Source organism: Chrysemys picta, chromosome 22 (assembly GCF_011386835.1).
Source record: "Chrysemys picta bellii isolate R12L10 chromosome 22, ASM1138683v2, whole genome shotgun sequence".
NCBI classification, from domain to species: Eukaryota; Metazoa; Chordata; order Testudines; family Emydidae; genus Chrysemys; species Chrysemys picta.
Genome location: NC_088812.1, coordinates 218,046 through 232,297, shown reverse-complemented (window position 1 = coordinate 232,297; position 14,252 = coordinate 218,046). Strand labels below are relative to the sequence as shown.

At 46.8% G+C, this 14,252-nt stretch overlaps 1 long non-coding RNA gene across 1 annotated transcript; it reads left to right on the top strand.

Moving 5' to 3' along the window:
* Positions 1–803: 803 nt before the first annotated feature.
* Positions 804–13,564, top strand: LOC135977044 (uncharacterized). The gene is made up of 3 exons (XR_010594365.1): positions 804–985; positions 9,938–10,036; positions 11,528–13,564. It is a non-coding gene; the product is annotated as an uncharacterized LOC135977044 (long non-coding RNA).
* The last annotated feature ends 688 nt before the right edge of the window (positions 13,565–14,252 follow it).

Sequence of the window (14,252 nt, the reverse complement as noted above, 5' to 3'; positions counted from 1 at the left end):
GGTTAAAAAAAAACTTTGAGCACTTTTATTAATTGCTCAGTGTCCCTAATCACAATTTCTCTTCCCATGTGATTATTGTTGGGTCCCAGGTAGCTGCTGTCCTCCACCCGAGAGGTGGCTGGATGTCAGTAGAGGAGTGATTCTGGTACATATCAGTTTGGAAAGTCCTTTTCAATGAAAGACCCTGCAGAGATGTGATCTATTCTCATTCATTATTGATTAATTTACATTTCACTCTCTGTATGAGGAAAAGCTTCTTTCTTATCTTATGGTTTCCAGGACTGTTCCAAGCACTTACATGCAGTAATTTCCCTACACCCCCCCTGAATTTCCCCAATGCCACCGCCCCCCAGTTTTGTGAACTAGTTACATGCCAATTTAGTGACTGTTTGGAAATTTGAATTTAAATTGAAACATTAATACACACTTTAAAAGCATATACAGTGTATGATAAAATATGTGTATCTGAAAAAGTATCATAGATTTGAAAAGTATGAACATAGACTGGCTTCCTTATACAGCTGTTTTTTATGACAATGTCAGTGCATTCATTTCGGTGATGTTGGCCAATCTAATAATTTCAAATGATGATTTGTAAGCAAAGTCTAAATGAGCTCTCCCTGACAGCTAGTGATGAGCTGGGGCTGGGGGGAAAGGCTTCAGGACCAGATTGTATTTACATTCACACCTAATCTACCTAGATATCCAGCAAACAGAGCTGTGTTGCCCAAGTGATAGATTTTGGTTAGGGTTGGGTTACAAATCACTTGAATGCGGGGGTAGGGGAGGGAGGGGGAATGAAATGTTGTTGTTCTTATTGTATGTGTAAAGGGCAGTAGAACTGTACTTAGCCTGTGCTGATTGAGGGCATCAAGAGAGAGGGTGGGGACCTGTCCCTCTCCACTGTTTAAAGACAGAGCTGATTAGTCTCCATAGACCAAGGATAACACCGGTGAGTGGGGTGCGATGGAGGGAAAAGTGAGGGGTACGTTAAATAAACATTTGTTTGTTGGACTATATTTTAGTGACTTTGCTCCAGAATGCTAGATTTGTTACTGGGAATGGAAACTTATATAAATATGTTTCCTTGCAGGCCAAGATTTTTAAAATGCATTATTTGCCAAGGTTGTTATCTCACGTCATTGCTATCTTGAGAGGTCATTATGTTGGGGAGTTCTGTACTAAACATTTTTATTATTATAGATGTAAGCAGAGTCAGGATGAGCTCTACCCTGACATCTGGTGGTGAATTATGGCGAGGGTGGAAAAGAACTCCAGGGGCTGATCTTGTTTGCATAGGCACACCCACTCGCCTGGCATGAAACCACAGCAACTCAAAGTGGTTACTTTGGCTGGTGTGGGATCCCCAGTTTCTCTGTTATTGGGGCAGGACGAATAAAGTTTTGTTACCCTGATTCTGTGAATCAAGGCCAGTGGAACTGTTGTATGACAGAAGGACTGAGTGAGTCATTCACCATTACCTAAGTAGCATTTGCTTGCCAAGGGGCATGGGTTACAAAACCCAGTGAATTGAGAGAGGATGGGGACAGGTATTTGTACCTGATGGTGTGGCCCCCTTCCCAAGGGGGTTGAAACACCAATTGCACTACCTCCTCTCTCCATTGTTGAATGTCAGAGCTAACTTTGATTCCCTTAGGAGTCTAGTTACAGACTGCTGAGCTGAGTTCGCTTTGGGCCAATAGTGCACCAGCACTGGGGCTCCCCTACTACTAGCTGAAATCACTAAGAGCTGAAATCACAAAAGAGCTAAAGCTATTTAAGAGCTGAGATCACTGAGGCTGTGTTAACTAGTGGGGGAGCCTGAAGCTATAGCTAAGCTAACTTAGCTTAGCGGGGAGTGAGCGGAGCGGAGCGGCTCACAGGTCGGTGAGCGGAGCGGCTGGAGGAGCAGCTAGCAGAGCAGAGCAGAGCCTTGTGGGAGCGGCCCAAGGGACGGCTGGAGCGGAGTGGAGCGGAGCGGAGCGGCTCACAGGTCGGTGAGCGGAGCGGTGCAGCTCACAGGTCGGTGAGCGGAGCGGAGCGGCTCACAGGTCGGTGAGCGGAGCGGAGCAGCGCGGCTCACAGGTCGGTGAGCGGAGCGGAGCGGAGCAGCTGCCAGAGCAGTTCGTGGGACTGCGGGTGGAGTGGAGCAGTTCGTGGTGAAGGCTGCAGTGGAACCCCACGGAGAAGCAGCCGGTTGGCCTCGGATCACGTAAGGTGCCCCTTAACACCCTGCTCACCCCCCCCCCCTTGAACTCTGGGGCTGCACTGATCATGGACAGAGACTTTGGGGGGTTGTCGGACTTTTGGGACTTTTGTGATTCTTGGGTTGCTGGACCCAAGAGACTTTGGGATTGGTGGACTTTTGGGACTTTGGTGATTCTTGGGTCGCTGGTTTCAAGAACCAACAGGAGAGGACACGGCCCAATTTGCTGGGGTGGGTCTTCGCTCATGGTTTGGTCTAAAAACTCTAGTTGTGGTGTTTTTTCCATTTAATGCTGATGTTGTTTACCTCATGTTATTAAACATTTTCTGTTACACTCAGACTCCGTGCTTGCGAGAGGGGAAGTATTGCCTCTTAGAGGTGCCCAGGGGGTGGTATGTAATTGTCCCAGGTCACTGGGTGGGGGCTCGAGCCGGTTTTGCATTGCGTTATTGAAACGGAACCCCTAGATACAGAACCCGGCCCTTGTTGCTGCCAACTTAGATGGGCAGAAGGGTTACATTTTTGGGGGCTCGTCCGGGATCCCCTGGGTCAGTACCCCTCGCAAGCACCTGTTGAGTGTTCCCCTGCATTGGAAAAAAAAAATTGTGGTTATATTTTGAGGAAATTACTGTTTGTATAATGGCTAATATGTCGGGTTTGTTGGGCCCCGGCCCTGCAGCCTCTAGCTCAGGGGCCACAGCCTCAGCCAATGATTGGACAAAAGCACTGGGGCAAATATTGGAAAAGGTTGTGTTGTCCCATGCTAGGTCAAACTCTTGTCGTGAGTTAAGGTTATTTGCTGGGGCAGAGGAGTTCGAACCCTGGTTGGAGCATACCACTGAAATGCTGCAGGAGTGGGCCGTACCTGATGCAGAAAAGCGAAGATGTCTGATAGAGAGCCTTAGTGGCCCAGCATTAGATGTGATTCGCACCCTGAAGCTCATTGACCCTGGAGTCAGTGTGAAGGACTGCCTAGAGGCCCTTGATCATACCTTTGGGAGTGTAGAGGGCCCTGAAGACAGTTACTGTAAGTTCCTTAATTCCCGACAGCAAATTGGCGAGAAGATTTCAGCCTATATACAGAGGCTGGAAAGACTGCTTCAGAGAGCTGTCATGAGGGGTGCAGTGACTGCTGAACAGATGGATCAGACCAGACTGGCTCAAATTGTAAGAGGAGCTCAATATCAGAACTCGATTCTACTCCATCTCCGGCTAAGAGAACGACGGGAACATCCCCCAAGTTATTCCCAGCTGATAAAGGAGGTCAGAGAAGAGGAAGAAAGGCAGGCTGCCAGCGAGTTTTGGGAAGCCCAAACATTGGAGCCAGCCGGCACAACACCACTGCAAATGGCCAGTGTACTGATGGTGAGCACCACAGAGGAACTTGCCCAACAAGTGCAGGTCCTGACAGAACGGATAGCTGAACTGCAAAGCACCATTGACCAAGCTAAGACTTCCGGGAATAAGGAGCCTCTGACCGTGGCGATGGAGAAGTCAGCATTTAGAGCCACCATCCCATCTGGGCGAAGAGGGAAAGGACAATTCTTCTGCTACCGATGTGGTCAGGATGGACACAGTGCTGCCAAGTGCCATAATGAAGAAAACCCCTCCTTAGTGTATGGAAAGCTGAGGATCAGTTGGGAGAGATCCGGTAGCTGCCAGAGAGTCCGGGGACGGGGACCACCCAGGCCTGCAGGATTTGAAGATTCCCCCAGAAAAGACTGTCCAGCTGGGATCCCCGCAGGACTGATAGGGCCTCGAGCAGAGGTCATGGTGAAGATTGAAGGGGTGGAGTGTAAAGCCGTGCTTGACACTGGATCTCAAGTGACTATTATATTTCAGTCATTCTACCAACAAATGCTTAGGCACCTGCCTATACAGCCACTGACTGGCGTTGGTCTGTGTGGCCTCAGCATGGATGAATACCCCTACCAAGGGTATGTCATAGTGCACCTGGAATTCCCAGAGGAGGTTGCTGGGGTAAGAGAAGAGGTGGACACAGCTGCATTAATATGCCCTGACCCTAAAGGGACCTCTGATGTGTCTGTGCTGATAGGGACCAACTCCAGTCTCTTCAAGGTGCTCGCGGATTACTGCAGACGACGGGCTGGGGACCAGTACCTGAATACCCTGATGATCCATACGCTTTGTGCTGAAGCCTATAGGAAGATTGAGGGTGCTAAAAAGGAGACATCTGAGCTACCGATTGGGGCGCTGAAGTACATGGGCACAACCCCGTTAGTAGTGCCTGCAAGGACGGAGCAAGAAGTGCTTGTCATGAGTACTCGGCTGAAAGGCAGTAAAGGGGCATTAGCAATGGTAGAGCAGCCGGTTGAAGGAGAGCTCCCGGAAGGAGTGCTGGTCCCCAGTGGAGTCATAACCCTACCTGCTGAAGCCCAGGAAAAGGTGACTATACTGATTGCTAATGAAACAAGTCGAGATGTTGTTGTGAAGCAAGGACAAAAGATAGCGGATCTCTTTGAGCCTGAATCAATTGTAAAACCCCAGTGTGAGACTCAAGTTCCGCCAATAGACCCTGCAAAGTTTGACTTTGGAGATTCACCGTTGTCCGAGGAGTGGAAAGATCGCCTGAGGAGGAAACTTTGTGAAAGATCCAAGGTGTTCTCATTGCATGAGTGGGATGTGGGATGTGCAAAAGGAGTAGAGCACAACATCAGACTACATGACTCTCGACCTTTCAGGGAGAGATCTAGGAGGATTGCCCTCTCCGAGATGGAAGATGTGCGACAACATCTTCAGGAGCTGGCTGCGAATGGCATCATTACAGAGTCCCGCAGCCCATATGCCTCACCCATTGTGGTGGTCCGTAAAAAGAATGGGAAAATCCGGATGTGTATTGACTACCGCACCCTAAACCGCCGTACTGTGGTTGACCAGTACACAATGCCTCGAGTCCAAGATGCCTTAGACTGTTTGCTGGGAAGCCAGTGGTTCTCTGTGTTGGATCTTCGGAGTGGATACTACCAGATCCCTCTGGGTGAAGCAGATAAGGAGAAGACAGCCTTCATCTGCCCATTAGGGTTTTATCAGTTTGAACGCATGCCCCAAGGGATCTCTGGAGCACCTGCCACATTTCAACGTCTTATGGAGAAAGTTGTGGGAGACATGAATTTACTGCAAGTGTTAGTTTATTTGGATGACCTGATAGTGTTTGGAAGAACCTTGGAGGAGCATGAAGAAAGACTTCTTAAAGTGCTTGATAGGTTAGAGGATTATGGTTTGAAGCTTTCAATTGACAAATGCCAGTTCTGCCGGACCTCAGTGAAGTATGTGGGTCACATCGTGTCCCAAGAGGGTGTGAGTACTGATCCCGATAAAATAGAAGCCCTCACTACATGGCCATGTCCAAGTAACTACAGAGAACTCAAGACCTTTCTTGGGTTTAGTGGCTACTATCGCAGATTTGTGAAAAACTATGCTACGATTGTAAAACCTCTGAATGATCTTACCAGGGGATACCAGTCCAGCAGGAACAAATCTAAGACCAAGAATAAGGGAAGGTCCCCAAAGCCTCCTGTGCAGAGACACTATGGCCCCTTCGAACCATTTGGGCCACGGTGGGATGAGAGATGTGAAAGGGCTTTTCGAGAAATCATTACTTGCCTAACTCATGCTCCAGTCCTAGTCTTTGCTGACCCAAGCAAGCCATTTATCCTGCATACTGATGCCAGTTTGGAGGGTCTGGGAGCAGTACTGTACCAGGAAGTGGAAGGAAGACGTAAACCTGTAGCCTTTGCCAGCCGAGGACTGTCTGATAGTGAAACTCGCTATCCCACCCACAAGCTGGAGTTCTTGGCCTTGAAATGGGCCATCACTGAGAAATTTCGAGACTACTTATATGGTGCTCAGTTCCAGGTGTGGACAGACAACAACCCACTGACCTATGTGTTAACAAGTGCTAAGCTGGATGCTACAGGGCAAAGATGGGTGGCCGCTTTGGCTAGCTATGACTTCAGCATTCAATACCGATCAGGGAGAAGCAATGTAGATGCAGATGCATTGTCCAGGCGTCCACAGGCACCAGGAGTTGCTGTGATACCCACAGATGGAGTGAGGGCTATTTGCAGTGTGAGTCGCCGGGAGCCAGAGTCCCATGAGAGTCTTCATGGATGTGCTGCAGAAGCTTTGGGCCTGCCCCCTGAATGCGTGCCTTCTGCTTCAGTGAACTATATTGCGTTGGACCAATCTCCTTTGCCCATGCTCAATGCGGCTGACTGGCAGGAAGCCCAGCTGCAAGATATTGGCATTCGTGATACACTACTTGCCAAAAGGGAGGGGCGAAGCCCAGCTGTGGTTGTCCCACCTAACCCGGAGGGTAAACTACTATTGAGAGAATGGACCAAACTAAAACTGATTCAGGGAGTGCTACATCGAGTGACCACAGACCCTTTACAGAAGCAACGAGCACAGCTAGTGCTGCCAAAAGAGTACAGAGCCCTGGCCATGAGGGCCCTGCATGATGACTTTGGACATTTAGGGATGGAGAGGACCCTGGAACTTCTTCGTAGTAGATTCTATTGGCCTCGGATGGCTGAAGATGTTCGCAGGAAATGTGAGACCTGCGCTCGATGTGTTCAAAGGAAAACTCTGCCCACGAGGGCTGCATATCTCAAGAACATCACCAGCACCAAACCTTTGGAACTGGTATGCATCGATTTCTTGTCTTTAGAAGTAGACAAGAGGAATATTGGGAACATTCTAGTAGTGACTGACCATTATACACGATATGCGCAGGCATATCCCACGCGTGATCAGAGGGCCACCACGGTTGCTCGAGTACTGTGGGAGAAATATTTCTCCGTTTATGGATTTCCAGCCCGGATACACTCGGATCAGGGGCGGGACTTTGAGAGTCATCTTCTGAAGGAGGTGCTGAGGATAGCGGGAATTAAGAAGTCTAGAACAACGCCTTATCACCCGCAAGGTGATCCTCAGCCAGAGAGGTTCAACCGAACCCTATTAGATATGTTGGGGACTTTGCGACCAGAGCAGAAAGCAACCTGGAGCCAACATGTTGCCTATCTGGTGCACGCCTACAATGCCACAAAGAATGATGCTACAGGAGTCACCCCATATCTCTTAATGTTTGGACGAGAACCAAGATTACCCATAGACCTGTGCTTTGGTGTATCAGAGGATGGAGATAGCTATGAAACTCATCAGCAATATGTATCCCGACTGAGAGAAAAGCTGCGGGATGCTTATCACTTAGCTACATCTGCGGCTCGGAAGAACGCCGACCGCAACAAACATCGATATGATGCTAGGGTACGTCTGCAAGAACTCCAGCCGGGGGACAGAGTTCTGCTGCGAAATTTGGGTATTGCTGGCAAACACAAGATAGCCGACAGATGGAAGGCAATACCTTACTTGGTGATGGAAAAGCTAGGAGACCTGCCGGTCTACAAGATCAAACCTGAAGAGGGTCCAGGGCAGACAAAGACAGTGCATAGAAACCTTTTGCTCCCAGTGGGGGAATTGGTAGGCACCCCGTATGAGATGGGCCACAACAGGGCAACTGGGCAGAACGAAGGTGCTGGACCAAAGCCGCCCTCCAACGTGGACAGCCAGCCCCCTGCAGCTAACCTACCCCCATGCAGCACATCTGAGAGTGAGTCTGAGGAGGAAGACAAGACCATGGTGTACCCTGGGATGGAGACAAGATTTCAGTCTCGATCGGCTGAATCAACAGAGAGCTCCTCTTCTTCCACCCTAAACCCCATGGCAGAAGTATTTAGGCCCATTCCTGACACCCCTGAGCCACTGGTGGGACCCCCATGTGATGACACACCCAGGTTATTGGACAGTGGAGACATACAGGTGGAGGATGTCCTGGGCACCTTGGACCCTCCACTGTTAGAACTAGAAATGCAGGGGCCTATGCCAGTAGCCGAGGGACCCTCAAAGGAAACCTCTCCATCCATCGGTCAAGAGGCTGTCCCGCCCACCACGGCAACAGAGATTCTCAATAGACGAGACAGGGTAATAAGACCAGTAAAACGGTTGACTTATGATGCACCTGGGGTAACTAGTGAGGAACCAATATGTTTAGCACACAGGCTTGTGGAAGCTAGAGTGGGCTATCTGAGGCCCTTTGGAGGGAACCAGTGAGTTGTTATAATAGGGAGTGTGATTTGTCGGGACGACAAATTTTCGGCTGGGGGGAGGATGTAAGCAGAGTCAGGATGAGCTCTACCCTGACATCTGGTGGTGAATTATGGCGAGGGTGGAAAAGAACTCCAGGGGCTGATCTTGTTTGCATAGGCACACCCACTCGCCTGGCATGAAACCACAGCAACTCAAAGTGGTTACTTTGGCTGGTGTGGGATCCCCAGTTTCTCTGTTATTGGGGCAGGACGAATAAAGTTTTGTTACCCTGATTCTGTGAATCAAGGCCAGTGGAACTGTTGTATGACAGAAGGACTGAGTGAGTCATTCACCATTACCTAAGTAGCATTTGCTTGCCAAGGGGCATGGGTTACAAAACCCAGTGAATTGAGAGAGGATGGGGACAGGTATTTGTACCTGATGGTGTGGCCCCCTCCCCAAGGGGGTTGAAACACCAATTGCACTACCTCCTCTCTCCATTGTTGAATGTCAGAGCTAACTTTGATTCCCTTAGGAGTCTAGTTACAGACTGCTGAGCTGAGTTCGCTTTGGGCCAATAGTGCACCAGCACTGGGGCTCCCCTACTACTAGCTGAAATCACTAAGAGCTGAAATCACAAAAGAGCTAAAGCTATTTAAGAGCTGAGATCACTGAGGCTGTGTTAACTAGTGGGGGAGCCTGAAGCTATAGCTAAGCTAACTTAGCTTAGCGGGGAGTGAGCGGAGCGGAGCGGCTCACAGGTCGGTGAGCGGAGCGGCTGGAGGAGCAGCTAGCAGAGCAGAGCAGAGCCTTGTGGGAGCGGCCCAAGGGACGGCTGGAGTGGAGTGGAGCGGAGCGGAGCGGAGCGGCTCACAGGTCGGTGAGCGGAGCGGTGCAGCTCACAGGTCGGTGAGCGGAGCGGAGCGGCTCACAGGTCGGTGAGCGGAGCGGAGCAGCGCGGCTCACAGGTCGGTGAGCGGAGCGGAGCGGAGCAGCTGCCAGAGCAGTTCGTGGGACTGCGGGTGGAGTGGAGCAGTTCGTGGTGAAGGCTGCAGTGGAACCCCACGGAGAAGCAGCCGGTTGGCCTCGGATCACGTAAGGTGCCCCTTAACACCCTGCTCACCCCCCCCCCTTGAACTCTGGGGCTGCACTGATCATGGACAGAGACTTTGGGGGGTTGTCGGACTTTTGGGACTTTTGTGATTCTTGGGTTGCTGGACCCAAGAGACTTTGGGATTGGTGGACTTTTGGGACTTTGGTGATTCTTGGGTCGCTGGTTTCAAGAACCAACAGGAGAGGACACGGCCCAATTTGCTGGGGTGGGTCTTCGCTCATGGTTTGGTCTAAAAACTCTAGTTGTGGTGTTTTTTCCATTTAATGCTGATGTTGTTTACCTCATGTTATTAAACATTTTCTGTTACACTCAGACTCCGTGCTTGCGAGAGGGGAAGTATTGCCTCTTAGAGGTGCCCAGGGGGTGGTATGTAATTGTCCCAGGTCACTGGGTGGGGGCTCGAGCCGGTTTTGCATTGCGTTATTGAAACGGAACCCCTAGATACAGAACCCGGCCCTTGTTGCTGCCAACTTAGATGGGCAGAAGGGTTACATAATTTTTTACATAAGAATGGTCATACTGGAGCAGACCAACGGTCCATATAGCGCAGTATCCTGTCTTCCAACAGTGGTCAAGGCCAGGTGCTTCAGAGGGAATGAACAGAACAGGTAATCATCAAGTGATCCAACCCCTGTTGCCCATTCCCAGCTTCTGGCAAACAGGCTAGGGACACTCAGAGCATGGTGTGGCATCCCTCTCCATCCTGGATAATAGCCAATGATGGTCCTATTCTCCAGGAATTTATCTAGTTCTTTTTTTAATCCTGTTATAGTTTTGGTCTTCACTGCATCCCCTGGCAAAGAGTTCCACAGGTTGACTTTATGTTGTGTGAAGAAATACTTCCTTTTGTTTTTTTTTTAAACCTGCTGCCTATTAATTTCATTGGATGACTGCTAGTTCTTGTGTTATGTGAAGGATTAAATAACATTTTCTTATTCACTTTCTTCACACCAGTCAAGATTTTATAGACCTCTATCATATCCCCCCTTAGTCGTCTATTTTCTAAGCTGAAAATTCCCAGTAATTTTAATCTCTCCTTCTGTTTCATACCCCTAATCATTTTAGTTGCCCATCTCTGTACCTTTTCCAATTCCAATATATCATTTTGGGGATGGGGTGACCAGATCTGCGCACAATATTCAAGTATCAGAGGGGTAGCTGTGTTAGTCTGGATCTGTAAAAAGCGACAAAGAGTCCTGTGGCACCTTATAGACTAACAGACGTATTGGAGCATAAGCTTTCGTGGGTGAATACCCACTTCGTCAGATGTGTCTGACGAAGTGGGTATTCACCCACGAAAGCTTATGCTCCAATACGTCTGTTAGTCTATAAGGTGCCACAGGACTCTTTGTTGTTTTACCCAGTATTCCAGGTGTGCACGTACCATGGATTTATATAAAGGCAATATGATATTTTCTGTCTTATTAACTATCTCTTTCTTAATGATTCCCAACATTCTGTTTGCTTTTTTGACTGCCGCTGCACATTGAGTGGATGTTTTCAGAGAACTATCCATAATGACTCCAAGAGCTCTTTCTTGAGTGTTAACAGCTAATTCAGACTCCATCATTTTGTATGTATAGTTGAGATTGTTTTCCAATGTGCATTACTTTGCATTTATCAACATTGAATTTCATCTGCCATTTTGTTACCCAGTCACCCAGTTTTGTGAGATCCCTTTGTAAATCTTTGCAGTCTCCCTGGGACTTAACTATCTTGAATAGTTTTGTATCATCTGCAAATTTTGCCACCTCACTGTTTACCCATTTTTCCAGATCATTTATGAATATGTTGAACAGTAATGGTCCCAGTACCGACCCCTCAGGGATACCACTATTTATCTCTCTCCATTCTGAAAACTGACAATTTATTCCTACCCTTTGTTTCCCAGTTACTGATCCATAAGAGGACTTCCCTCTTATCCCATGATGGCTTACTTTTCAAAAGTAAATTTAAATTAAATACATTTTTTTTTATTATATTTTTTTAGAAATCTAGACCCGTTATGTGTTTTGGTGTAACTTGCATTATCCTTAGGTTAAATTTGTATTATCCTAACAAAACACTTACTTTATTCATATCTCTTTTATATGTTGCAGGTCAAAGGCAAAATGAAAAGACAAAAAAAACAATACAACAATTTTTCCACTCAAAGGCCTCAAAAACTAACCAAGGTGAAGAACACATCAAGAACCAAGAATATATCAACATATCGTCTGAAGGTTCAAGTGGTATATCTACATCCGACCAGCCCGAAGCACAAATACAGCTACCTACTGAAGAAACAGTGTCTCCAAAACCTAAAGGCAGTTCCCGATGTATGTGAGTCACATTGTTCCCATTTATTGAAGTTACAAAAGATGGCTACTGATGCACCTCTTGCAAAAAAGCTTACGAAGGAGGAAAGCTTCCCAATGCTATAATTGGTAAAAGTGGAGGACCTTGGTTTGTCAAACTGATCAGCAAAGCCAATGCTGACAAACTACGTAAAAAGGCTGCAAAACACCAGGCCTCTGGAGTCCATCAACATGCAGAAAGCCTTATAAGCCCACTTTCAAAGCCAATTTTAGAAGTACTTAATAAGGCTGTTAAGAATGCTGGAGACACAACACAGTTCATGTGAACAAACATGGCTGTGGCATCGTACTTTCTATTTAAGCAAGAGATACCACACACTCCAAACTGGAGGCCAATGTTAAATGCATTGTCACTTGTTCATCCTCAAGTTGAACACTGGTTCCGAACAAGACCAGCAAATGCTCACTATCTTTCTGAAAGAAACTCAGCTGACTGGCTAGAAGCATGCGGTGCAACAGTGAAAGACTCAACAGTTGAAAAAGTGAAGAACTCTCTCACCACATTCAAAAAATTTGCATACATGCCTGATGAATGCACCAATGGAAATGGGCATCAAGTATTAAGTCACTGTGTATGTTATCTTGATGTCAGGAGTAGGCCAGTAGATGCATTTCTAGATGTTCAAGTTATAGAAGACACATCGGCTGCATCTGTGACAACCCACATCTTAGAAGAGTTAAATGCTTGTCAGTTGGACCCCAAACAGATAGCTGCTTGTGCATCTGATGGAACTGCAAACTTCTCCGGAAGACATGGTGGAGTACAAGCTTTGCTCAGAGAAAAGTATAACCCTAATCTCTCCCATACACACTGCAGAGGCCATCTACTCCAACTAACACTAGTACGAGCTGCAGAATCTTCAAAAGACATTTAAAAAAGCTATAAATTTAAAGTCTTCATTATATTATTTTTTCAGCAAGAGTCCAAAAAGACTGAATATCTTGGAAAATATAGAAGATACACTGGGACTGAAGTTCAAATTAGTCCAACCTGGGAAAACCCGCTGGCTTTCTCATAAGCGATCCTTGGCTGTTGTCTTAAAATTACTCCAGCCATTATTACTAGCTTTGGAAAGTATCTACCAAGATGGGATGGAGCTAAGGAGTGAGGCTGGTGGATTACTTTTGCTACTATATTCAGATAAGACTATTGCCATTCTCCCTCTCGTAAGTCTACTGTTGAAACCACTTCGGTCATTAAACAATGCTATCCAGGCATCTGCTACAACAGTAGTAGATCTGTGTCCAGCAATAGAAGCTACATTTGGATCAATCAGAGAGCTATCAATTGAAAAAATATTGGAAGAAGCAAAGCTTTCAGTCCAGAAGTTGACTAATTAAGGCATTTATATTGAATCCTTAAGTGAAGAAGACAAGAAGTGTCTGTTAAGACAACTGAAAAAGTACACACACTTGATTCTTAAAAATCTACAACAGCAACTTCTAGATTCTACTCAACCTCTACGTAGCTTTTACAGATGCCTGTCCTATAAAACACCAACAGTTGAGTGGAGTGAGGCACTACCAGCAATGGTGCTGCCATGTGTTCAGGACAGAATAGAGAATTTGAACATAGAGTGGAATATCATACACATAAGACGCCACCAAAGATGAACGCATTGCATTCAAGAAGTTTATTAACAGAGTTGTGCAAAATTATAACGAGAAACCAAGAAGGATGTAGACGTCATGCTTCATAGAAGGCTTGAGTAGCCAACTTTAATTTGTGTGATGATTTTAAAACATGAGTTAAATCTAATAAAATGGTCATGGAACATTTTTCAGTTTTTACTATGGTGCCATACAGTCCATCTTCACCCTCACAGTCTCACCCCTCATCGGTCATGACACACACCCCTGTAAATTCAATCACCCCTCCCCCCCCCATTTCAATTCCTGGGGAAACCACTGGTTACATGCATGTGGGAAATGAGTGCAGAGATTATGGGTTTATTTTCCAATGTACCATTTGTACACTTTGTTCCGCTCTGCTCCACCAGAAATTGTTGCTGTATGATCAACTCCATCCCAGCACAGTTCCCCACACCACCACCACTTTTTCATTTCCCTCTTAAAATTCTATTCTTATTTTTTCAGCCCACCTTCTAGCAACCAGCTTTTTAAAAATTGGCCAGAATTTTCCAGTCTTCTCAATGGGATTGGCAGGGCTGAGCACTTTTGAAAATCTGGCCAATTAAATTTTTTTTCCTCCTTAGCTGCAAGATTGGGGCAGAAACCATGTATTTTGTACACAAAATATTGTGCATTTTTGGAATTAACCAAATAATAAGAATGAATAATATGCCCCTCATTAAACTGCTTTTCTGCGGATTTTGAATGATGGTCAAAAGGTATTTATTTCTTCACCTGTTAAATGATGAACGCACTTGTCTCTCTGGGGGTCTGGGTTCACAAGTTGCATTTTTTCTTAATGAAGTCAACTTTGTATCATGAGTGCTTCTAACCC